Source organism: Anomaloglossus baeobatrachus, chromosome 3, assembly GCF_048569485.1.
Source record: "Anomaloglossus baeobatrachus isolate aAnoBae1 chromosome 3, aAnoBae1.hap1, whole genome shotgun sequence".
Lineage (NCBI taxonomy): Eukaryota > Metazoa > Chordata > Amphibia > Anura > Aromobatidae > Anomaloglossus > Anomaloglossus baeobatrachus.
The window spans coordinates 6395294-6422618 of NC_134355.1; the positions used below are offsets into that span (position 1 = coordinate 6395294).

Consider the following 27325-nt stretch of genomic DNA (forward strand, 5'->3'; position numbering starts at 1 on the left):
CTGCAGCTGCATATCCCTCCTCTCTCCTCTACCTTATCCCCCTGTGCTGCAGCTGCATATCCCTCCTCTCTCCTCTCCTACCATGTCTCCCCTGTGCTGCAGCTGCATATCCCTCCTCTCTCCTCCTCTACCTTATCCCCCTGTGCTGCAGCTGCATATCCCTCCTCTCTCCTCTTCTACCTTATCTCCCCTGTGCTGCAGGTGCATATCCCTCCTCTCTCCTCCTCTACCTTATTTCCCCTGTGCTGCAGCTGCATATCCCTCCTCTCTCCTCCTCTACCTTATCTCCCTGTGCTGCAGCTGCATATCCCTCCTCTCTCCTCCTCTACCTTATCCCCCTGTGCTGCAGCTGCATATCCCTCCTCTCTCCTCCTCTACCTTATCCCCCTGTGCTGCAGCTGCATATCCCTCCTCTCTCCTCCTCTACCTTATCCCCCTGTGCTGCAGCTGCATATCCCTCCTCTCTCCTCTTCTACCTTATCCCCCTGTGCTGCAGCTGCATATCCCCCCTCTCTCCTCTTCTACCTTATCCCCCCTGTGCTGCAGCTGCATATCCCCCCTCTCTCCTCTTCTACCTTATCTCCCCTATGCTGCAGCTGCATATCCCTCCTCTCTCCTCCTCTACCTTATCCCCCTGTGCTGCAGCTGCATATCCCTCCTCTCTCCTCCTCTACCTTATCCCCTGTGCTGCAGCTGCATATCCCTCCTCTCTCCTCCTCTACCTTATCCCCTGTGCTGCAGCTGCATATCCCCCCTCTCTCCTCTTCTACCTTATCCCCCCTGTGCTGCAGCTGCATCTCCCTCCTCTCTCCTCCTCTACCTTATCCCCCCTGTGCTGCAGCTGCATCTCCCTCCTCTCTCCTCCTCTACCTTATCCCCCCTGTGCTGCAGCTGCATATCCCTCCTCTCTCCTCTTCTACCTTATCCCCCTGTGCTGCAGCTGCATATCCCCCCTCTCTCCTCTTCTACCTTATCCCCCCTGTGCTGCAGCTGCATCTCCCTCCTCTCTCCTCCTCTGCCTTATCCCCCCTGTGCTGCAGCTGCATCTCCCTCCTCTCTCCTCCTCTACCTTACCCCCCCTGTGCTGCAGCTGCATCTCCCTCCTCCTTCCTGCCTATATATTCCTGTATTTTTTGGGTGGATCTTTTGGTGACTGCGGTTTGTGGCTATCCGTTTAGGTCCTGCACAGGGGCAGGAGTGAGGATTGGGTGCGGTTCACACAGTAACTTTTCTTTGTGTTTGCACTCAGTCTTTCTGGACGGCTTTTCTTAGAATCTTGTCAGTCGCCCGTGCAGCACACACGGGGATAGGGATTAACTTTACTCGTCGCCGGGTATGACGTCGTGATGACGGGTCGGGGATGTCACGGGTGGCCCTGGCCGGTTTGTGGCCACGAGGTGTACAATAAAAGGCTGGGGATGAGGATAGTGTGTGGCCAGGGATTAGCGGCTGGTGCGGGGGCTGTCCTCTGGGGCGGATGGTTATAGCAGCTGGGATGGTTCAGCTCCCCACAGGTGGAGCGGGCCCCGGGGAGGATGATGATGGTTGTTTGTCTCGTCGCCACCTGTGGTACGCGGCCAGGGATTAGCCGCCGCTGCGGGTGCTGTCCTCTGGGGCAGATCGTGTGGGGCCAGGGTTTAGCCGCCGCTGCGGGTGCTGTCCTCTGGGGCAGATGGTGTGAGGCCAGGGATTAGCCGCCGCTGCTGTGGGTGCTGTCCTCTGGGGTGGATGGTGTGAGGCCAGGGAGTAGCCGCCGCTGCTGTGGGTGCTGTCCTCTGGAGCGGATGGTGTGCGGCCAGGGGTTAGCCACCGCTGCGGGTGCTGTCCTCTGGGGCAGATGGTGTGCGGCCAGGGGTTAGCCGCCGCTGCGGGTGCTGTCCTCTGGATGGATGGTGTGAGGCCAGGGATTAGCCGCCGCTGCTGTGGGTGCTGTCCTCTGGGGTGGATGGTGTGCGGCCAGGGGTTAGCCGCCACTGCGGGTGCTGTCCTCTGGGGCGGATGGTGTGCGGCCAGGAGTTAGCCGCCGCTGCGGGTGCTGTCCTCTGGGGCGGATGGTGTGCGGCCAGGGGTTAGCCGCCGCTGCGGGTGCTGCCCTCTGGGGTGGATGGTGTGAGGCCAGGGATTAGCGGCTGCTGCGGGTGCTGTCCTCTGGGGCGGATGGTGTGAGGCCAGGGATTAGCGGCTGCTGCGGGTGCTGTCCTCTGGGGCGGATGGTGTGCGGCCAGGGGTTAGCCGCCGCTGCGGGTGCTGTCCTCTGGGGCGGATGGTGTGCGGCCAGGGGTTAGCCGCCGCTGCTGTGGGTGCTGTCCTCTGGGGTGGATGGTGTGAGGCCAGGGATTAGCCGCCGCTGCGGGTGCTGTCCTCTGGGGCAGATGGTGTGCGGCCAGGGGTTAGCCGCCGCTGCGGGTGCTGTCCTCTGGGGTGGATGGTGTGAGGCCAGGGATTAGTGGCTGCTGCGGGTGCTGTCCTCTGGGGCGGATGGTGTGAGGCCAGGGATTAGCGGCTGCTGCGGGTGCTGTCCTCTGGGGCGGATGGTGTGCGGCCAGGGGTTAGCCGCCGCTGCGGGTGCTGTCCTCTGGGGCGGATGGTGTGCGGCCAGGGGTTAGCCGCCGCTGCTGTGGGTGCTGTCCTCTGGGGTGGATGGTGTGAGGCCAGGGATTAGCCGCCACTGCGGGTGCTGTCCTCTGGGGCAGATGGTGTGCGGCCAGGGGTTAGCCGCCGCTGCGGGTGCTGTCCTCTGGGGCAGATGGTGTGCGGCCAGGGGTTAGCCGCCGCTGCGGGTGCTGTCCTCTGGGGTGGATGGTGTGAGGCCAGGGATTGGTGGCTGCTGCGGGTGCTGTCCTCTGGGGCGGATGTTGTCGCTGCTGGAATGGTTTAGCTCCCCACAGGTGGAGCGGGCACCGGGGAGGATGATGGGGGTGGCAGTCTGTGGTGTTGTACACTGGGGGGGGCTGAGGACGCCGGCAGTAACTGGATGACACAGGCCGGTGGTTTCCTTTACCTTGTACTGGTCAGTTGTTACGGTCCCAGGTTACAGTGGTCCGGTCAGCCGGGAGCGGTGAGGAATCCCTTCTCTGCAGGTACGGTGGAGGCCTTCCTTAATGCCCTCTGACTGTGGGTCGCTGTGGCCTAGAGCAGCGCAGCGTCTCTCTTCCTAGGTGTGATTTGCCTTGTCCCTTGTGGCAGCAGCGTGAGCCGGGTGTAGGGCCCGCCGGTATTTCTGCGGCCCCGGGCTCTATTATACTACTGCGCCTTGGGAGTCTCTGATGGGCCAGGCGATGTGGAACCTCCTGCCCTCCAGGTTTACTGCTGGGCTGTTAGTACCCAACAGTCGAGGACCCCGGTGTCCTGATTCAGCGCTCGGTCCTGGAAAGCTTGGGACCGCTCTCTAACAGCGACCGCTCTCTTTCACTGCTACTAGAATTCTGAGGTCCCTCTTCCTCTCTCTCTAACCCCTCCCCAGCCCAGAATGCACAAAGAAGATCGCCCCAAACAGGACTTGAGCTCCCCCCTCTGGCCTGAGCTAGAAAGTGTTATGTGTGATTGTACCTGACATAGAGCAGCGGGAAGTTCGGTCGGGGGCAATGGAGGTCCCCAATCTGGCTGCTAAAAACAAACGCCGCAAGTCTAGCCCAGCAGCGCAGGACCACTAAGAGAAGCGACGGTCCTGTGCTTTCATCTGAGAGGGGGCTGGGGCTTTATTAAGGAGCCAGGCCTGATGGCCGACATATTTGTCACCTGTCGGGACGTAGAGTCGTACTTGGAAAAGGAGCACCCGGGCCCTGACCTGTACCAAAAAGTAAAGTACACCCGGCACAAGGGAATGAATGACAGCGACAGTAACAGTTATTGTAGAGTCACCGGTAAGAAAAGGACGAATTCTAGAGATGTTTTTGAGGTGGAATTGACATACATATATATATACATAAATCCCCTGCTTGTTCAGTGTCTGCACATACTGTATCTCTGTATACAGGGAGCTCCCCCTAGTGGTGGCTGCAGACAGGATCTTATCATGTATCTCTGTATACAGGGAGCTCCCCCTAGTGGTGGCTGCAGACAGGATCTTATCATGTATCTCTGTATACAAGGAGCTCCCCCTAGTGGTGGCTGCAGACAGTATCTTATCATGTATCTCTGTATACAGGGAGCTCCCCCTAGTGGTGACTGCAGACAGGATCTTATCATGTATCTCTGTATACAGGGAGCTCCCCCTAGTGGTGGCTGCAGACAGGATCTTATCATGTATCTCTGTATACAGGGAGCTCCCCCTAGTGGTGACTGCAGACAGGATCTTATCATGTATCTCTGTATACAGGGAGCTCCCCCTAGTGGTGGCTGCAGACAGGATCTTATCATGTATCTCTGTATACAGGGAGCTCCCCCTAGTGGTGGCTGCAGACAGGATCTTATCATGTATCTCTGTATACAGGGAGCTCCCCCTAGTGGTGACTGCAGACAGGATCTTATCATGTATCTCTGTATACAGGGAGCTCCCCCTAGTGGTGACTGCAGACAGGATCTTATCATGTATCTCTGTATACAGGGGGCTCCCCCTAGTGGTGGCTGCAGACAGGATCTTATCATGTATCTCTGTATACAGGGAGCTCCCCCTAGTGGTGGCTGCAGACAGGATCTTATCATGTATCTCTGTATACAGGGAGCTCCCCCTAGTGGTGACTGCAGACAGGATCTTATCATGTATCTCTGTATACAGGGAGCTCCCCCTAGTGGTGGCTGCAGACAGGATCTTATCATGTATCTCTGTATACAGGGAGCTCCCCCTAGTGGTGGCTGCAGACAGGATCTTATCATGTATCTCTGTATACAGGGAGCTCCCCCTAGTGGTGACTACAGACAGGATCTTATCATGTATCTCTGTATACAGGGAGCTCCCTCTAGTGGTGGCTGCAGACAGGATCTTATCATGTATCTCTGTATACAGGGAGCTCCCCCTAGTGGTGGCTGCAGACAGGATCTTATCATGTATCTCTGTATACAGGGAGCTCCCCCTAGTGGTGACTGCAGACAGGATCTTATCATGTATCTCTGTATACAGGGAGCTCCCCCTAGTGGTGGCTGCAGACAGGATCTTATCATGTATCTCTGTATACAGGGAGCTCCCCCTAGTGGTGACTGCAGACAGGATCTTATCATGTATCTCTGTATACAGGGAGCTCCCCCTAGTGGTGGCTGCAGACAGGATCTTATCATGTATCTCTGTATACAGGGGGCTCCCCCTAGTGGTGGCTGCAGACAGGATCTTATCATGTATCTCTGTATACAGGGAGCTCCCCCTAGTGGTGGCTGCAGACAGGATCTTATCATGTATCTCTGTATACAGGGAGCTCCCCCTAGTGGTGACTGCAGACAGGATCTTATCATGTATCTCTGTATACAGGGAGCTCCCCCTAGTGGTGGCTGCAGACAGGATCTTATCATGTATCTCTGTATACAGGGAGCTCCCCCTAGTGGTGGCTGCAGACAGGATCTTATCATGTATCTCTGTATACAGGGAGCTCCCCCTAGTGGTGACTACAGACAGGATCTTATCATGTATCTCTGTATACAGGGAGCTCCCTCTAGTGGTGGCTGCAGACAGGATCTTATCATGTATCTCTGTATACAGGGAGCTCCCCCTAGTGGTGGCTGCAGACAGGATCTTATCATGTATCTCTGTATACAGGGAGCTCCCCCTAGTGGTGGCTGCAGACAGGATCTTATCATGTATCTCTATATACAGGGAGCTCCCCCTAGTGGTGACTACAGACAGGATCTTATCATGTATCTCTGTATACAGGGAGCTCCCTCTAGTGGTGGCTGCAGACAGGATCTTATCATGTATCTCTGTATACAGGGAGCTCCCCCTAGTGGTGGCTGCAGACAGGATCTTATCATGTATCTCTGTATACAGGGAGCTCCCCCTTGTGGTGGCTGCAGACAGGATCTTATCATGTATCTCTGTATACAGGGAGCTCCCCCTAGTGGTGACTACAGACAGGATCTTATCATGTATCTCTGTATACAGGGAGCTCCCTCTAGTGGTGGCTGCAGACAGGATCTTATCATGTATCTCTGTATACAGGGAGCTCCCCCTAGTGGTGGCTGCAGACAGGATCTTATCATGTATCTCTGTATACAGGGAGCTCCCCCTAGTGGTGGCTGCAGACAGGATCTTATCATGTATCTCTGTATACAGGGAGCTCCCCCTAGTGGTGACTACAGACAGGATCTTATCATGTATCTCTGTATACAGGGAGCTCCCTCTAGTGGTGGCTGCAGACAGGATCTTATCATGTATCTCTGTATACAGGGAGCTCCCCCTAGTGGTGGCTGCAGACAGGATCTTATCATGTATCTCTGTATACAGGGAGCTCCCCCTAGTGGTGACTACAGACAGGATCTTATCATGTATCTCTGTATACAGGGAGCTCCCTCTAGTGGTGGCTGCAGACAGGATCTTATCATGTATCTCTGTATACAGGGAGCTCCCCCTAGTGGTGGCTGCAGACAGGATCTTATCATGTATCTCTGTATACAGGGAGCTCCCTCTAGTGGTGACTGCAGACAGGATCTTATCATGTATCTCTGTATACAGGGAGCTCCCTCTAGTGGTGACTGCAGACAGGATCTTATCATGTATCTCTGTATACAGGGAGCTCCCTCTAGTGGTGACTGCAGACAGGATCTTATCATGTATCTCTGTATACAGGGAGCTCCCCCTAGTGGTGGCTGCAGACAGGATCTTATCATGTATCTCTGTATACAGGGAGCTCCCCCTAGTGGTGGCTGCAGACAGGATCTTATCATGTATCTCTGTATACAGGGAGCTCCCCCTAGTGGTGACTGCAGACAGGATCTTATCATGTATCTCTGTATACAGGGAGCTCCGCCTAGTGGTGGCTGCAGACAGGATCTTATCATGTATCTCTGTGTACAGGGAGCTCCCCCTAGTGGTGGCTGCAGACAGGATCTTATCATGTATCTCTGTATACAGGGAGATCCCCCTAGTGGTGACTACAGACAGGATCTTATCATGTATCTCTGTATACAGGGAGCTCCCCCTAGTGGTGGCTGCAGACAGGATCTTATCCTGTATCTCTGTATACAGGGAGCTCCCCCTAGTGGTGGCTGCAGACAGGATCTTATCATGTATCTCTGTATACAGGGAGCTCCCCCTAGTGGTGGCTGCAGACAGGATCTTATCATGTATCTCTGTGTACAGGGAGCTCCCCCTAGTGGTGGCTGCAGACAGGATCTTATCATGTATCTCTGTATACAGGGAGATCCCCCTAGTGGTGACTACAGACAGGATCTTATCATGTATCTCTGTATACAGGGAGCTCCCTCTAGTGGTGGCTGCAGACAGGATCTTATCATGTATCTCTGTATACAGGGAGCTCCCCCTAGTGGTGGCTGCAGACAGGATCTTATCATGTATCTCTGTATACAGGGAGCTCCCCCTAGTGGTGACTGCAGACAGGATCTTATCATGTATCTCTGTATACAGGGAGCTCCCCCTAGTGGTGGCTGCAGACAGGATCTTATCATGTATCTCTGTATACAGGGAGCTCCCCCTAGTGGTGGCTGCAGACAGGATCTTATCATGTATCTCTGTATACAGGGAGCTCCCCCTAGTGGTGGCTGTATGTAGGCATGATCTTACCATTTCATGTCTTTATGAATTGCTTTTGGAGTGATTTATCACAATCTGAGCTGTAAATGCAGGAAATATATATGAAGACATTTGGAAGTGTACTAGCTTTTGTGAATTTTTTTGTGTTACATAAGATCCCGGTATGACCAGTCCCTCTCCAGCTCCTGAGGTTAAGCGTGACAGGTGCTGGATAGTTGGTCATTCATTTTTGCCTTTTCCTTGTGGTTCTTTTTGCACCCACCTTTTCCCCCTTTAACCCCTTATCCTGGAGCCTCCATTTACCCTGTTCTGATCAGCACCAGCCGCCTCCTCTCAGGACACCCTGATTGTTAACAAGCTTTTCACTCAGATTTGGGTCATGGGCCAGATCAGCGCGCACGTGGCCCCGAGCCAAGGGACACAGCACACAGCGAGCGCAGGAATTCATTACAGAGGAACACAAAGTAAACTGTTTATTTGTGCGGCCGCGGCCAAGAGCAGCGCATACAGTACAGATCATAACTGCATGGTGTAAGGGATGGGGCTTAGCAGCGTGTGCGGACGCCGCTTATTACCCCCACTGCTGCTTCATGCCAGCCCCAGAGAAGAAGTGCATCTACACACAGGAAAGATGAGCAGACCGAGAACCGGCGAGGGAGTCCTGAGTGAGCCATTATGTGGAACCACTGATACTTTACACAAGCACAATGAAACAAACTATAAGGACAGTGGCGTTTTATTTTCATAGGAAGCATTCTTCCAGCACTAAAGGTACTGGAACTGCCTTTCCCTCACTTCTCAGCGAGTATATGTCCCGTAGAGAGTGGGGACTAAGATCCTAAATTACTATAGAAAGATAATGACCCTTCCCCACTTTCTTTGAAGACAAAGACCCTGACTTACGTCCTGCAGAGAGATAAAGATGTTCCCCCATTTTCTGTAGAGAGATAAAGGCCCACCCACACTCCATGTTCAGAGATAAAAGCCCACCCACACTTCATGTTCAGAGATAAAGGTCCACCCACACTCCATGTTCAGAGATAAAGACCTGCCCACACTTCTTGTTGACAGATAAAGGCCCAAGGACACTTCCTGTTGAGTAATAAAGGCCCGGACACACTTCTTGTTGACAAAGGCCTGCCCGAACTTCCTGCTGAGAGATAAAGGCCCACCTACACTTCCATTTGAGTAATAAAGGCCCACCCACACTTCCTGTTGATAGATAAAGACCTGCCCACACTTCCTGCTCAGTGATAAAGGCCCGCCCACACTTCCTGTTGACAGATAAAGGCCCGCCCTCAATTTCTGCTGGGAGATAAAGGCCCGCCCACACTTCCTGTTGAGTAATAAAGACCTGCCCGCACTTCCTGCTGAGAGATAAAGGCCTGTCCACACTTCCTGCTGACAGATAAAGGCCTGTCCACAATTCCTGCTGAGAGATAAAGGCATGTCCACATTTCCTGCTGAGAGATAAAGGCCTGTCCACATTTCCTGCTGAGAGATAAAGGCCTGCCCGCACTTCCTGCTGAGAGATAAAGGCCTGTCCACACTTCCTGCTGAGAGATAAAGGCCTGCCCGCACTTCCTGCTGAGAGATAAAGGCCTGTCCACATTTCCTGCTGAGAGATAAAGGCCCGCCCACACTTCCTGCTGACAGATAAAGGCCTCTCCACAATTCCTGCTGAGAGATAAAGGCCTGTCCACATTTCCTGCTGAGAGATAAAGGCCTGTCCACACTTCCTGCTGAGAGATAAAGGCCTGCCCGCAGTTCCTGCTGAGAGATAAAGGCCTGTCCACATTTCCTGCTGAGAGATAAAGGCCCGCCCACACTTCCTGCTGACAGATAAAGGCCTGTCCACAATTCCTGCTGAGAGATAAAGGCCTGTCCACATTTCCTGCTGAGAGATAAAGGCCTGCCCGCACTTCCTGCTGAGAGATAAAGGCCTGTCCACACTTCCTGCTGACAGATAAAGGCCTGTCCGCAATTCCTGCTGAGAGATAAAGGCCTGTCCACACTTCCTGCTGAGAGATAAAGGCCTGCCCACACTTCCTGCTGAGAGATAAAGGCCTGCCCGCACTTCCTGCTGAGAGATAAAGGCCTGTCCACATTTCCTGCTGAGAGATAAAGCACTGTCCACATTTCCTGCTGAGAGATAAAGGCCTGTCCACATTTCCTACTGAGAGATAAAGGCCTGTCCACATTTCCTGCTGAGAGATAAAGGCCTGTCCACATCTCCTGTTGAGAGATAAAGGCCTGTCCACATCTCCTGTTGAGAGATAAAGGCCTGCCCGCACTTCCTGCTGAGAGATAAAGGCCTGTCCACACTTCCTGCTGAGAGATAAAGGCCTGCCCGCACTTCCTGCTGAGAGATAAAGGCCTGTCCACATTTCCTGCTGAGAGATAAAGGCCTGTCCACATTTCCTGCTGAGAGATAAAGGCCTGTCCAAATTTCCTGCTGAGAGATAAAGGCCTGTCCACATTTCCTGCTGAGAGATAAAGGCCTGTCCACATTTCCTGTTGAGAGATAAAGGCCTGCCCGCACTTCCTGCTGAGAGATAAAGGCCTGTCCACACTTCCTGCTGAGAGATAAAGGCCCGCCCACACTTCCTGTTGAGTAATAAAGGCCCGCCCACACTTCCTGTTGAGTAAGAAAGGCCCGCCCACACTTCCTGCTGAGAGATAAAGGCCCGCCTGCACATCCTGCTGAGAGATAAAGGCCCGCCCGCACTTCCTGTAGTCTGTCTCGGTGTCTCTGATGCTACAGATGGGATTGCACTTTACAACAGGTAGTGGTCGTCAAGTTGCACAGAAGGGAGACGCGGTTTGGCCGACCCCTCTCTATTCAGACCGTGTTTATATAAATACTCGCGCCATTACCATTTCTACTGTTATAGGTTCTCAGGTCACTCAGCGGCTGTCGAACCTAAGGATCATGAAAGTCTGCTCAGTTGTTGGCTGACAGCAGGCTTCGTGTTTACATTCGCTTACAGTTTACGAGTTCCTGACACTGTGAGATTTGTGCAGAGAAACAATGTGATTACTTAACCTTCATCCCGTTACTTCCACGAAGCGGCTCCAGATCAGGGCGCTGCCGCTCAAGGTCACCACCGTGGACACCCGCCAGAGATCCTGATTATGTCCAGATGGGTTAGTGAAACGGTCACTGGAGCCGCCACACCTGGGATCCATTAGTGTAACACAGAAATCTTCCACTGGCCACAGTCCCACCATCGGTGCTAGAACACACACAGCTCTGCTACATCACAGACTTTCAGCAGTTGCGTCCACGAACATGGAGCTATAAAAATGTGTTCTTCAAGAGACATCTACATTATCTTTTTTTGCAGTGTAGGGAACGTGTTTTGTAAGAATTTGGTTACAGAAAATGCCTAAATTCCTTAAAATCCTCTCAAAGAGAAGCCGAGAAGCCCGTCCAACAGCGTTATCTGCAATATCGCAACGCCACTTTGAGAGAATCATTAAATTTCACATGAAGGCGCTAACGTCATTGTGTAGCCAGAGCTGTGAGGACCACACACAAGACTAAAGCTGCCCGAAACCAACAATATACAGTGCTGGCCAAAAGTATTGGCACCCCTGCAATTCTGCCAGATAATACTCAGTTTCTTCCTGATAATGATTGCAATCACAAATTCTTTGCTATTATTATCTTCATTTAATTTGTCTTCAATGAAAAAAAAAATTGTCCTAAAGCCAAATTGGATATAATTCCACACCAAACATAAAAAAGGGGGTGGAGAAAAGTATTGGGGCTGTGTGAATAATCCTGTGCTGCTTCTGTAATTGGTGTAATAACAGCGCCTGTAACTTACCTGTGGCACCTAACAGGGGCTGGCAATAATAAATCACACTTGCAGCAGGTGACATGGAGTAAAGTTGACTCAGCCTCTGTCCTGTGTCCTTGTGTGTGCCACATTGAGCATGGAGAAAAGAAAGAAGACCAAAGAACTGTCTGAGGACTTGAGAATCCAGATTGTGAGGAAGCATGAGCAATCTCAAGGCTACAAGTCCATCTCCAAAGACCTGAAAGTTCCTGTGTCTACGGTGCGCAGTGTCATCAAGAAGTGTAAAGCCCATGGCACTGTGGCTAACCTCCTCAGATGTGGAAGGAAAAGAAACACTGACGAGAGATTTCAACGCAAGATTGTGCGGATGGTGGATAAAGAACCTCGACTAACATCCAAACAAGTCCAAGCTGCCCTGCAGTCCAAGGGTACAACAGTGTCAACCCGTACTATCCATCAGCATCTGAATGAAAAGGGACTGTATGGTAGGATACCCAGGAAGACCCTACTTCTTACCCCGAGACATAAAAAAGCCAGGCTGGAGTTTGCCAAAACTTAAATGAGAAAGCCTAAAACGTTTTGGAAGAATGTTCTCTGGTCAGATGAGTCAAAAGTAGAGCTTTTTGGGAAAAGCCATCAACATAGAGTTTACAGGGAAAAAAAGAGGCATTCAAAGAAAAGAACATGGTTCCTACAGTCAAACATGGCGGAGGTTCCCTGATGTTTTGGGGTTGCTTTCCTGCCTCTGGCACTGGACTGCTTGACCGTGTGCATGGCATTATGAAGTCTGAAGACTACCAACAAATTTTGCAGCATAATGTAGGGCCCAGTGTGAGAAAGCTGGGTCTCCCTCAGAGGTCATGGGTCTCCCAGCAGGACAATGACCCAAAACACACTTCAAAAAGCACTAGAAAATGGTTTGCGAGAAAGCACCGGAGACTACTAAAGTGTCCAGCAATGAGTCCAGACCTGAATCCCATAGAAGACCTGTGGAGAGATCTCAAAATGGCAGTTTGGAGAAGGCACCCTTCAAATCTCAGGGACCTGGAGCAGTTTCCAAAGAAGAATGGTCTAAAATTCCAGCAGAGCATTGTAAGAAACTCATTGATGGTCACCGGAAGCGGTTGTGCGCAGTTATTTTGGCTAAAAGTTGTGCAACCAAGTATTAGGCTAAGGGTGCCAATACTTTTGTCTGGCCCATTTTTGGAGTTTTGTGTGAAATGATCAATGATTTGATTTTTGTTTCATTCTCGTTTGTGTTTTTTCATTGCAAGCAAAATAAATGAAGATAATAATACCAAAGAATTTGTGACTGCAATCATTTTCAAGAAGAAACTGAGTATTCTCTGACAGAATTGCAGGGGTGCCAATACTTTTGGCCAGCACTGTAGGTAGGATCAGTAACAGTCATGAGGAGTCCCGACTCCTCTGACTAATGATGTCTGGGAGAGAAGATTCAGTATGATGGACTTCACACGGACAATCATTTTACTCACCAGGAGGTAAGCCGTTCCCAGAGGAGTCTGGAGACGACAGAGGAGTCTGGAGAGGACAGAGGAGTCTATAGAGGACAGAGGAGTCTGGAAAGGACAGGGGAGTCTGGAGACGACAGAGGAGTCTGGAGAGGACAGAGGAGCCTGGAGAGGACAGGAGAGTCTGACGAGGACAGAGGAGTCTGTATAGAGGATAAAGGAGTATGGAAAGGACAAGGGATTCTGGAGAAGACAGAGGATTCTGGAGGAGGAGGACATGAGTCTGGAGAGCGAAAAAAGCTGTGGGAAGAAACTCTAAACTTTATTCACTCCTCCACGTGCCTATGAGTCACGAGGAGGCTGATGACGCAATCAGTGGATACGTGGCTTTTTTCCAATACATATATGAGAGCCTGTAGCCTCCTTTTCGCTATAGTTTTCTCTGCATTTGTCCTGAGGAAGAGGACGGATATGTCCTTGAAATGCGTAGACCTGTGAAAATAAAGAAAAGAGATTTACTAACTTCATCTGGACTCCTGTGGTTTGGCGCGGTATTTAAACCTGCTTTTCTCCTGTTGTCTGGAGTCTGGAGAGGACAGAGACGTCTGGAGAGGACACATGAGTCTGAAGAGGACAGAGAAGTCAGGAGGAAGATAGAGGAGTCTGGAGAGGACAGAGAAGTATCAAGACCAGCCTCCAGTGTTTCAGACATCGCGGTTCTCCTCCAGACTCCTCTAGACACCGGACCCTGATAAGGACAGAGGAGTCTTGAGGAGGACAGAAGAGTCTGGAGAGGACAATGGATTCTGGAGAGGGCAGAAGAGTTTAGAGAGGACAGGGAAGTCTGGAGAGGGCACAGCAGTCTGGAGAGGACAGAGAAGTATGTAGTAGACAGATGACTCTGGGGAAGACAGGGCACAAGAGTCTGAGGAGGATAGGGCAGAGGAATCTGGACAAGGAGTACAGAGTTGTTCTGGAGGATGAAAGAGGGGACAGAGGAGTCTGGAGAGGGCAGAGGAGTCTAGAGAAGACAGGGTAGAGGAGTCTCGACGATAATAACATAGGAGTTCCGGAGGACTATAGAGGGGACTGGAGAGGATACGGGAGTCTGGAGAGGACAGATGAGTCAATGCCAATAGGTTGATGCAATCCTTCCATGCTTCTTAACTGTACAAACTGGCCCCTCATAGAAGGGCGAGTATTGTCATGAGTGTGTCACGGCTTTATGTGATCTCGGGGGGATCTGGGATCAGAAGGTCACAGCATGTTGTTGCTCACAGATCCACTTTAGTGCCCACTTATCATTTACCCTGAGTTAGAGCGTATTTAATTCCATCCGGTACTGAAGGGGTTAAGGTTCATTTCTATCCTATGGGCGGCACGGTGGCTCAGTGGTTAGCACTGTAGTCTTGCAGCGTTGAAGTCCTGGGTTCAAATCCCACCAAGGACACCATCTGCAAGGAGTTTGTATGTTCTCCCAGTGTTTGCGTGGGTTTCCTCCCACACTCCAAAAACATACAGATAGGGACTCTAGATTGTGAGCCCCAATGGGGACAGTGTTCCTGATGTATGTAAAGCGCTGCAGAATATGGTAGCGCTAAATCAAAAAATAAAGATTTTTATCCTGCAGTGATCTAACAGGTAGTTGTAACCTCAACTACAGCCACTCCATTCTGATATAAAGATCCACTCCTGACTCCTTCCTATGCCGGTTATAGCTCATACCTATGCTGTCCACTTTGAAGAAGCCAGTCTCTGGAGATAGCTGAGGTGTTGCTTCTGTTGCAGTTGAGAAGTTAATGCTGATGAAGCTGTGGAGTACTATTTGCTTTGTCTTTCCCCTCTTGTTTGTCTTTCCTTTCTTGTGTTGTCTTATTGCAGTGGTGACACTAGTGTCTCACTGGCCTTCACTAGTCAGTGTGAATTCATTGCCAGCGAGGGCCTAGGCACGTGACGGCGCACAGGGAGAAGGACCCGTCTAGGGACATTAGGGATTGCAGGGATCGACCTCAGGTGAGTGTTAGGAGGTGACAACGCTCCCTTTTCCCTAGTGCCAGGGGCTTCCATTGTATTGCTTCCTCTGTGTTGCACCGCTCACCGGCTGTCCTCTCATACCGGACATAACATGTGCAGTCACATTGGGACATGGAGAGGACAAAGGCGTTTGTAAGAGGATTCAGGAGTCTGGAAGATGTCAAATGAGCCTGGAGGAGGACACAGGAGTTTGGCTGGGACAGAAGAGTCTGTAAGAGGTTAGGTGACATGGTGGAGTCTGGAGGAAACAAAGGAGTCAGGAAATTAAAGAAGTCTGGAAGAGGAGTCTAGAAGAGAACAGACGAGTCTGGAGGACAACAGCGATGTCTGAAAGAGTCAGAAGGCTGAAAGTGGACAGAGGAGTCTCGAAAAGAAAGAGGAGTCTAGAAGACAACAGAGGTGACTGGAGGAGACAGAGACGTACGCAGGGGGCAGAGGCATTTGGAGGAGGACAAATGAGTTTTTAAGGGAGTACATAAGTCCGGAGAAGAACAGCCTGTAGGAGGCTGAGGGTCATGGAGGTGTATGGAGGAAACAAAAGAGTCTGGAGCAACAGCGCTTTCTAGAGGAGAAGAGGCATCTGGACAGAGGAGCCTAGAAGAGACAAAAAATGAAAGTGGAAAAAGGAGTCTACAGGAGACAGATGAGTCATGAGGAGGAGAGCGGAAACTGGAAGGGGAGAGCAGAAACTGAAGAGGGCAGAGGAACCAGGAAAAGGAAGGAGGAGTTTGGAGGAGGACAGAGGAATCAATAAGAGAACAGAGGAGCCTGAAGAGGGCAAGAAGTGTCTGGATGGGGCAGAAGAGTCTGTAAGATGCTAAGGGCATGAGGGAGTCTGGAGGAAACAAAGGGGTTGGTAGGAGACAGAGGAATCTAGAGGAGACCAAGATGTCTGGAGAGGATATAGGAGTCTGGAGGAGAAGGACACATGAGTCTAGGGAGGTGTAGGACAGAGGTATCTGGAGGGAGGAGGACACATGAGTCTGGAGGATAGAGGACAAGAGGTTTCTGGAGGAAAAAAATGAGTCTGTAAGGTGGACGAGGGCAGAGGAGTCTGAAGAAGGAGGACGCAGGATTCTGGAGGATGGAGGACAGTGGTTTCTGGAGGACAAAAAGAGTCTGGAAGGTGGAAGAGGGCGGAGAAGTCTGGATAAGGAGGACAGAGAAGTCTCGAGGGAGGAGGATACAGGAGTCTGAAGGGTGAAGGGCAGAGGTTTCTGGAGGAAAAAATGGAGTTGGAAGGTGGAAGAGGGCGGAGAAATCAGGAGGAGGAGGAGAGAGGGTCTGGAAGATGAGGACAGAGGGGTATGGTGGATGAAGAAGGACAGAGAAGTCAGGCAGCAGCTTTCTTATAGTGAATTAATGAGCTGTCAGCTGTCTCATGTTCCTAGTTATGGGGGAGTGGAGGGAGATGGCTGAACTGATAGCTATAGAACCTTTATGGGAGACTTTATGAGGACAAGTCTCTCCAGCCTGAACTGTGACACTGCATAGGGTGTAATTACTGCCTGAAGGAAAAAAGTGATATTAGGATCCTGTGATCAGATCATCCATGTAGTCCAGGTGTTGGGGCATATTTGACACCTTTTCATATTGGCTCTTAGGAGGAAACAACTCACTAAGGAGGCAGTTAGTGAAACGTGCGTTGGGGTGAATGGCAGAGATCACAGGAGGACTCCTTACATCATGACTTCGGGTCTGGTTTATATCCATTAGTTTTTTTAGTGTCGGTGCATTTTAACAGCATTCCCCATTTTGAGCCGGCTACTTTACCCGCCTGTTTTCACTTCATGCACTGTCTGCGTTTTTTGCTCATCATGTGCTGGGTATTTAATGAATTGATGTTTGCACTGGTTTATATATTTGCAACGTTAAGGTTTTGTCCTTACTTCTGGCTATTTGCCTGGATTATGATATTTTCATTTACCCCAGCGATTTTCATCTCTGTGTCTTTTATTTATTCTTCTTATCTTGCAGACTGTTTTTTATTATCCAGACTCGCAGTTTATACTGTATACTTTGTATCGTGTTTGCAGTCCTCCCGCTTCCTCTGCTTATCTTCCTTCTTAATTGTTCATGTTTTTAACTTTTTGTATCAATAAATGAGCTCTTTCATCGATGCTTTTTGGTATGTATTTGCTGGAGTATATCTTTTTTGGTATGGCTCTCAGGAGATCCTGGGGTGCGGCGTCTACATTTCCTTCTTGAAGCAATATCCATTCCACGGCCCGTCCAAAATGCCAAGGGGCACTATGTAATGATGGAGGCCGGCACAAGGCTCTCTCCTCAGGTCTCTGGATAGGTTGTGCCTTGAAGATTTGGCTTTTTTTGTGGGAGTCCCGGAGGTCCCCCTTCTTCTGGAGCGACGCTCCATGATAGTTGGCAATTCTGCCTTAGAACTTCCATTTTTTTTGCAGGAACCAGATGTTACATTTTGGAGCTTTTAACGCATCTAAAAGGAAGAAATAGTAAAAAACATCATCACAAAATGCGCTTTTGTGATTCCAGCTGAACCGCGACTGCTAAGGTGATATTTTTGTTTTAGGCAAAGTTTTGAAAGAAAGTCATTGACAGCCGATAAGAGCAGCAGCGCTATTGGCGTAGACCTCATTCTGCTTTTCTCCCTTCTTCTGGATCAAGAGTCTCCTGAGCACTGACCGGCCGCACTCGGCTCACGCAATAAACCCATGGGCCCCGGATACTAGGAAGCCCTCGTTGTCCACTCATCGTGGCCCAGAGTTCACGCATTGCCCACTAGTCACCCCCTTGTCACCCACTCATCGGGACCCAGAGCTCACTCATTGCCTGCTCGTCACCCCCTCATCGCTCTCTTGTCGGGACCCACAGCTTATGCATTGCCCGCTCGTCATCTCCTCGTCAGGACCCAGAGTTCATGCATTGCTCCCTCGTCACCCCCTCGTTGCCTGCTCACCGGAACCCGGAGCTCACACATTTCCCGCTTGTCACCCATTCTTCAGGGCCTGGAGCTCATGCATTGCCAGCTCATTACCCACTCGTCAGGGCCCAGAGCTCACGCATTGCCTGCTCATCATCTATTCGTAGCTCACCCATTGTCAGCTCATTACCCGTTCGTCAGGACCTGGAGCTCACGCATTGCCTACTTGTTATCCACTCGTCAGGGCCTAGAGCTCATGCATTGCCCGCTCATTATCCACTTGTAGCTCACACATTGTAAGCTCATTACCCATTCGTCAGGACCTGGAGCTCACGCATTTCTCGCTCGTTATCCATTTGTCAGGGCTTGTAGCTCACGCATTGCCTGCTCATTACTCGCTCGTCAGGGCTCGGAGCTCACGCATTGCCTGCTCATTACTCGCTCGTCAGGGCTCGGAGCTCACGCATTGCCTGCTCATTACTCGCTCGTCAGGGCTCGGAGCTCACGCATTGCCTGCTCATTACTCGCTCGTCAGGGCTCGGAGCTCTCGCATTTCCTGCTCATTACTCGCTCGTCAGGGCTCAGAGCTCACGCATTTGTGGCGCCCTGGACAAGCCAGGGGCCACAGAGTACTACACCAACACACCCCACACTCCCGGTCAGGCACACCGAAGTCAGACACAAAACCCTTGTTGCCTTCCTCCAGGGGCTGATGATCACACCAGGGGGTGGGCCAGGTGGTTGGTCCCGCCCACCGAGGAGTTCACAGTCCTGGAGGCAGGAAAAGGAGCAGTCTAGTTTTGGAGGTGAAAGTGGAAGGAGAAAAAGTGTAGTAAAGGAGCAACTGACTGACAGCATCCGGGTGTGTGGCCCGGGCGGTACAGCAAGGTTGGCAGACGGTGGTGACCGTCTGCAGGAGTGGCCTATCAGAGTTACCGTAAGGACCGTGGACGGGCGGTGGCCCGGCGGTACCGGACCGGTACACGAAGAGAAGTCAGCACCATCTGGCAGGGGCTTACGGACCCCGGCAAGGCTAGGAGTCGCCGTGAATTTGCCGAATCCATTAGTGAAGGGGACCTCCTGGGTTTCCAAACAGCCAAGTCCCGACAGAAGGCAACAGTCCAACCAACAGAAGGAGACACCGCCACCGCCAAGGCAACCGTTTCTCAGGGCCAGAGCCAGCGGGCAAGAAGGGGCTCCTCCAGCCCATATCCAAGCTGGGGAGCGGGTTACCGGTGGGAACCCATCGGAACCAACAACCGTACACAGGTGCAGGGAAAGGCAGTCACCATCAACCTGCCGGGAGAGACAACACCGCAGCCGTCTGGGGGACCCGTCCATCCAGCCGAATGTTTTACCGAGAACTGTGTCTTCATCATTGGGTTGAGTGACTACCACCGTGCCGTGCGGCATAGCGCTGCCCCTGCGACCCTGCACCTCACCAGGCCCCGTAACCCGCCTGCCATTCATCCCTACCCCATCACCGGGCCCCGGGACAACCAACCCCCTACCCACGGAGGGGAGAACTAACAACAAAGCTGCTCCCTGTCACCGCTCCCGGGATCCCCGTCCAGAGCAGCGGTGGTGTCACCATTATCACCACAACCGTGGGTGGCGTCATGGACAATAAATCCCCACCATCAATCCCCTTTTCACTCACAGGCGAGGAGCGCCGCTCGAGTCCCCGGGATCCGGCCCACCGCTCGAGCCACCACCGAGCAGCAGCAGCAGCGGCTGGACCCGAGCAGTGGGAGAGCGCAGCGTCCCCTCCTCCGCCAGCGACAACTTGGCGTCACGAACAGGATCCTACCGCTCTGCCGTTGGGTAGAGGTGCGCCTTGTTATTGCTGGAGGTGTCCGGCTGAAAATTTGCCGAAGCTGCCATCTTTGGCGCGAAGAATTCCCGCTCGAGCATCTCCTTGAGTAGTGGAGGCGCGAAGGCCAAAACCCCGCCCCGATAGAGGAGAAGCCGGAAAGAAACTAAGGGGGACGAAATGGCGTCTGGTCGCATGTGAGCGCGGCTATAAAAGCAGGGACGCCAGGACCCTGCGGCCATCTTGTTCCTGGGAGAGGCCGCCAGCAAGATGCACATGCCGTCCCGTAGAACCGTAGCCCCCGCGCCTGGAACCGCGGCGTGGGTTGAGATCCGGACCGCGCAGCTCTATCAGAGGCTGCAGGTCAAGATGCAGCTCCGCTTGGAGGAGTGGGAGACCGACATGACGGAGGTCATAGCGACCGTGTGGAGACGCGAGGAGGAAGTTGCGGAAGGGAGGGTGAGTGATCCACGCCCCGATACCCCTAGTGGGTCGGTCATCGCGGCTGCGGGGCCCGGTCTGAACTCGCTCGCCCTACTGCCTCCCTCGCCACCCGTCCCGGCTGCCGTGACCCCGCCACTAGGCCCGCTACCACCGCAACCGGTAGCGATACCCCGCATGTCCGCCCAGGCGGACCGACCTGTAGCCGGAGCCCGTAGCCGACCGGAGGTGCTACCGTGGAAAGCCCCGAAGCCTGAACCGGAGGCATCCCCCGAGAGATCCCCCGAGCCGGAGCCGATAGACCGCTCCATGAAAAAGGCCCAGCAGCGGAAAGCCCCTGTGCCCATCCCCCACACCTCGGCTGAGGTTGCGCCGGGTTGTCGATGCAAGGCGGCGTCCAAGGCCAAGTCACCACGGGACCTTCTGCCCAGATCACCAGCAGTGGGCAGTGTCCAAAAGGTCTCGCGGGGTCCGACTCGGAGCTCGCAGCAGCGCCGTACTGAGATAGGGAGCCGGTACCGTTGGGCCCAGAAATCGAGGAAAGGGAGAGGAAGAAGGCGGAATTGGTGGCCCGTGCAATCCGGGAGAAGGAGAGCCTCCGCCAAGCGACCTTCCGTGTCCGGGGCCCCCTGTATGAAGGGCAGGTGAGGCGGTTTGATGTCCGCCGGGGCTATGGCTTCATATACGAACCGGGCCTGGAGGCCGAAGTTTTCATAGCCCGGTGGGATGTTAATGCTCACCTGCCAGAAGAGCACCCAGGCCGTAACCTGATGCCAGGAGACCTGGTGCAATACACCCGGCACTGCGGGGAGAGGGGGTGGTTTACTTTGGATGCCAAGCTGAGGGGCAGCCAAGAGGCCCGGGTGTCCACCGCGTCCCCTCCCCCAACGGACACCGAAGAGTCGGAGTAAGGGCAGCAGAATGCCGTTGTCACCGTCCCCGTTGGGACCACCAGGACTGTGTGTGTTAAGAAAGTACTGTTAAGTTAAAAAGTTTTGCAAAAATGATAAGCTAATCCACCGATGAAGTCACCTGATTGCCATCTGATTTACTGCTGATTGAAACCGGTTGTTGCCGGCACCATTTTCCCCGTGGGGACCGTTTGAAAAGTTGCATAAAGAACTCTTTATGAACAGGCCCGAGAACTTGCAGGGCAACCACAAACTTAGTGGAATGTAAAAAATGTTGTTGTGGCTTCCACCGTTACCGCCTCCGGAGAGGCAGATTGGAGGAAGGGCCCGCAGTGGAGCAGGCTGGGGCCCAGCCACCACCGGAACCGGTGGCGATCCTCTGGGGGTTTCAGGGGTTCCCCATGGACGTTGGTCCCCTGAAAAGGACAGAACCCGCTCGGGCAACTTGTGCAGGACTGGGGTCAAGGGGTGCTGCCTGTTTGCTTAGGGGCAGCATCAGGGCCAGGTTGCTTGGGTGGGAGAGAGCGGAAGCCGTAACCGTTTGCAACCATTTAAGTAAGAGTACCTCCCGATGTGGGAAGATGTTATTATAATTGTAAATATGTTTACCGTTTAACCGTTTTAATATTTTTCAGTTGTGAAAATAAAACCGGTGATGGACGGGCAGCCCGCGGACGGTCTGCATTTAACTAAGGGGGAATGTGGCGCCCTGGACAAGCCAGGGGCCACAGAGCACTACACCAACACACCCCACACTCCTGGTCAGGCACACCGATGTCAGATACAAAACCCTTGTTGCCTTCCTCCAGGGGCTGATGATCACACCAGGGGGTGGGCCAGGCGGTTGGTCCCGCCCACCGAGGAGTTCACAGTCCTGGAGGCGGGAAAAGGAGCAGTCTAGTTTTGGAGGTGAAAGTGGAAGGAGAAAAAGTGTAGTAAAGGAGCAACTGACTGACAGCGTCCGGGTGTGTGGCCCGGGCGGTACAGCAAGGTTGGCAGACGGTGGTGACCGTCTGCAGGAGTGGCCTATCAGAGTTACCGTAAGGACCGTGGACGGGCGGTGGCCCGGCGGTACCGGACCGGTACACTAAGAGAAGTCAGCACCATCTGGCAGGGGCTTACGGACCCCGGCAAGGCTAGGAGTCGCCGTGAATTTGCCGAATCCGTTAGTGAAGGGGACCTCCTGGGTTTCCAAACAGCCAAGTCCCGACAGAAGACAACAGTCAGACCCTGCACCTCACCAGGCCCCGTAACCCGCCTGCCATTCATCCCTACCCCATCACCGGGCCCCGGGACAACCAACCCCCTACCCACGGAGGGGAGAACTAACAACAAAGCTGCTCCCTGTCACCGCTCCCGGGATCCCCGTCCAGAGCAGCGGTGGTGTCACCATTATCACCACAACCGTGGGTGGCGTCATGGACAATAAATCCCCACCCTCAATCCCCTTTTCACTCACGGGTGAGGAGCGCCGCTCGAGTCCCCGGGATCCGGCCCACTGCTCGAGCCACCACCGAGCAGCAGCAGCGGCCGGACCCGAGCAGTGGGAGAGCGCAGCGTCCCCTCCTCCGCCCGCGACACATTGCCTGCTTGTTACTCGCTCGTCAGGGCTCGGAGCTAACGCATTGCCTGCTTGTTACTCGCTCGTCAGGGCTCGGAGCTCACGCATTGCCTGCTTGTTACTCGCTCGTCAGGGCTCGGAGCTAACGCATTGCCTGCTTGTTACTCGCTCGTCAGGGCTCGGAGCTCACGCATTGCCTGCTTGTTACTCGCTCGTCAGGGCTCGGAGCTCACGCATTGCCTGCTCATTACTCGCTAGTCAGGGCTCGGAGCTCACGCATTGCCTGCTTGTTACTCGCTCGTCAGGGCTCGGAGCTCATGCATTGCCTGCTTGTTACTCGCTCGTCAGGGCTCAGAGCTCTCACATTGCCTGCTTTTTACTCGCTCGTCAGGGCTCGGAGCTCACGCATTGCCTGCTCGTTACTCGATCATCAGGGCTCGGAGCTCACGCATTGCCTGCTCGTTACTCGTTCATCAGGGCTCGGAGCTCACGCATTGCCTGTTCGTTACTTGCTCGTCAGGGCTCAGAGCTCTCACATTGCCTGCTTTTTACTCGCTCGTCAGGGCTCGGAGCTCACGCATTGTCTGCTTGTTACTTGCTCGTCAGGGCTCGGAGCTCACGCATTGTCTGCTTGTTACTCGCTCGTCAGGGCTCGGAGCTCACGCATTGCCTGCTCGTTACTCGTTCATCAGGGCTCGGAGCTCACGCATTGCCTGCTTGTTACTCGTTCATCAGGGCTCGGAGCTCACGCATTGCCTGCTTGTTACTCGTTCATCAGGGCTCGGAGCTCTCTCATTGCCTGCTCATTACTCGCTCGTCAGGGCTCGGAGTTCACACATTGCGCGGTCGTTGTTCGCTCGTTAGGGCTCGTAGCTCACACATTTCCCGCTCCTTACCTGCTCGTCAGGGCTCGGAGCTCACACATTGCCCGCTCGTTGTTCGCTCGTTAGGGCTCGTAGCTCACACATTTCCCGCTCCTTACCTGCTCGTCAGGGCTCGGAGCTCACACATTGCCCGCTCATTACTCGCTCTTTGTTTGATCTACTGAGTTGCCAACCGTCCAGAAATTCCAGAATAGTCCTAAAATAGTGGTCATTTTTTGCCCTGTCTATAAGAAAATGAAGGCATCTGTGTTTGTTTTTGAAGCTGAAGTAACAGGTCATTGTGGCGGTCATTCTCATCATCTTCAGTGGCTGCAGCTCACGTCTCATGTCAGGATTATGGGCTGGAGAGTCAATAAAAAATCTTGTCTGTCCAGGATTGTTTGATAAGACGTCCTGGAAAAGTAAAAAGTCACGTTATCGGCTGCCGCTCGGGTTATTTCCTCTATAAACATTGCGTATTGTGCTTCTCTTTGGAGTGGATTTTCTTTTTTGCTGGGGAGTCAATAGGATTCAGCTCCGTGTACGAAAAAAAAGGGTCTCCCTGTGGGAACACGGGGGTCACTGGGTGCTCTCCTGTGGAGACGCGGGGGTCAGTGGGTCCTCTCCTGTGGAGACACGGGGTTCAGTGGGTGCTCTCCTGTGGAGACGCGGGGGTCAGTGGGTGCTCTCCTGTGGAGACGCGGGGGTCAGTGGGTCCTCTCCTGTGGAGACGCGAGGGTCAGTGGGTGCTCTCGTCCGCTGGCCCGGCCACCTTTAGAAAAACAGCGTGGCTCAGGGCTCATCCCAACTGAACGCCGGCCTCCTTAACTGTGGGTGGAACACTACTCAGACAACACAGGGTGAGGGAACCACAATAATTAGACTTTATTGGATCCCCACACAATTAACGGCACATAACACATAACCAGCAAAACACACAAATGTAACAGGCAACAGAGTCTCACCCTTCCGCTGGCTCACCAGGGATTTAGAATGTCCGTGCCTCAGAGCTTCCAGGGCTACTTACTCCAATCCAGCAGCACCCTGCTTTTGGCGGGCACCCACCGAGAATGGAATAACACCAGATTTAGGAAGCTGTCTGAGGTCTGCAACATCTGTAGTCAGGTGACCAAATTGTCCCAACCTGGGTTTCTTCCCTAAGTAGTCTCTGGTATGATGATGTAATCCTGGCAGCCAGAGTTGAAATCCCTAGACTGTGGTTATGGTCTCCAATCGGAATCGGAGTCCCTAGGTTGAAGCCATGTAGCCAAGTGATCCTCTAGTTGGAGCCAAAGTCCCTAGACCGAGTCCACAAGGTATCCTGGTTCTGATCCCCTAGCCAGCTCCTAAGAGCTTAGACTGGATCTTGCAACATCCATCAACCCTGGTGACTCCAAGAAGTCCCCTTTTATAGCCATAGCCTTCCCTTAGGATATACTGTGCCCTTATCGGATTGGTTGTACAAGATTGCTTCTCTTATTGGATGAATTTCAAGCTGTATACAGAATATCCCAGTAATAATGGTCAATAGCAGAGAGGAGGGAGAGACAGCTAAGTTAAATCACATCCAGCAAACACATCGTAATACAATGGGTGTCTGGCCTTCAGTGGCCAAAACAATTGCATGAGTCAACAAAAACTTCAATACTAAACTCCCAAGAGTCTTGTAGAACAATGAGGGATTATCCTCCATCTATAAATAAACTGTCTTCATGTCTGGCTGAATTTTAAGAAAGTTAACCCATGCTAGGCACTAAGAGTCCATGTCATCACACTCCCCATAGAAGACGGAGGGGAGAGAGGAGCGCTGGCAAGCCCTTCAATGGAGCTCGGGCACCACAGGATTATTGAGGTGGCATCACCACGTCTTCTTGGCGTTCTCCATCCACGAAGTGTCAGACTGCTTGTCAGCGGCAGCACTCCCAGGACAGAGGGTGACAACGGTGTGAGCCTTCAGTCAATTAGAATATATGGTGAAGGTTTGGGAACTGTTGCCGCATTTCTCAGCCATCTGCCGGATACGTAGCTCCATATATTTTTTTTTATTTCGAATGTAAAACTAAAAAGGAATCGCAGACTCAAGCGGTGGTGTTAATGAGAGGTAATGTTACATTTATAGTGGAGGTGATCTTACGCTGAGATCATGGGTTTTACCTCTCATTTTATACACCTGAATATTGTATTTGCTTTTGTAGCTGCTGCCTGACATTAAGCTGCTGAGGTTACATGTAACCAAACTACACAAACCCCCACCTCTCAAAGGACTAATCTCCCTAATAGTGCCGGACTATCCAAAGTGCAGCATGAATTGAGTGTTTTACTGGACTTTTTTTTTATTGATGATTTGCGGTGGATTTATAGTATCACGGTTCTCTATTATCAATTCCTTATTTTGGTGAAGTTATCATGGTCATGACTAGTGACAGGTCAACCAGAACTGTAAAGTTCGGGGTCCGTAACGGACACCTAGTCTTTGCACAGACACCAACTTTCTTTTTATGTACATGATTAGTAATAGGGTGGTCTCATATCACAGATGTCATTAACCCTATATATTACCCTGATTTCCACCGCTCCAGGGCAATTGGAATGAGCTAGGTAAAGCAGCGGAATTCTCACATCTAATCGATTTGGCAATTGTGGGGCGGCTGCGGGCTGCTATTTTTAGGCTAAGGGGGGCCCAATAGCCATTGGTCTCCCCAGCCTGAGAATACCAGTCAGTCCCCGAATGTCTGCTTTATCTTGGCTGAGCCATCAAAATTTGGATGAATCGCACGCCATTTTTTTTATTGTTAATTGAAATAATTTTTTAAACAGACCCTCATGTGGGTTCCTTGTATTTTGATACACACCCAAGATAAAGAGCATAGCTGGCAATGCAACCTCCGGCTGTCTGCTTTACCTGTGCTGGGGAACCCTATGCAATTTTTTCCCCATTGTTTATTTATTTTTACGCTCCACTTTGGGACCGAGGCAGCCAGTGTGAGAGCAACCAATCACAAACACCGGAACAGAAGGTGAGGAAGCACTCTGACTGCAGCCAATCACAGATGCCTGTACAGAAGGTGGGGGAGCACTCTGACTGCAGTCAATCACAGACGCCGGAACAGAAGGTGGGGGAGCACTCTAACTGCAACCAATCACAAATGCCTGCACAGAAGGTGGGGGAGCACTCTGACTACAACCAATCACAGATGCCTGCACAGAAGGTGGGGGAGCACTCTGACTACAACCAATCACAGATGCCTGCACAGAAGGTGGGGGAGCACTCTGACTTCAACCAATCACAGATGCCTGCACAAAAGGTGGGGGAGCACTCTGACTGCAAACAATCACAGATGCCTGCGCAGAAGGTGGGGGAGCACTCTGACTGCAACCAATCACAGACGCCAGAACAGAAGGTGGGGGAGCACTCTGACTGCAACCAATCACAGATACCTGCGCAGAAGGTGGGGGAGCACTCTGACTGCAACCAATCACAGACGCCGGAACAGAAGGTGGGGGAGCACTCTGACTGCAACCAATCACAGATGACTGCACAGAAGGTGGGGGAGCACTCTGACTACAACCAATCACAGATGCCTGCACAGAAGGTGGGGGAGCACTTTGACTACAACCAATCACAGATGCCTGCACAGAAGGTGGGGGAGCACTCTGACTTCAACCAATCACAGATGCCTGCACAAAAGGTGGGGGAGCACTCTGACTGCAAACAATCACAGATGCCTGCGCAGAAGGTGGGGGAGCACTCTGACTGCAACCAATCACAGATGCCTGCACAGAAGGTGGGGGAGCACTCTGACTGCAACCAATACCAGATGCCTGCACAGAAGGTGGGGGAGCACTCCGACTGCAACCAATACCAGATGCCTGCACAGAAGGTGGGGGAGCA

General features: G+C 52.5%; 1 pseudogene; it reads right to left on the bottom strand.

Annotated features, from left to right (window-relative positions):
• Positions 1-27325, bottom strand: part of LOC142295834 (uncharacterized) — a 120423-nt pseudogene that overhangs the window by 22382 nt on the left and 70716 nt on the right.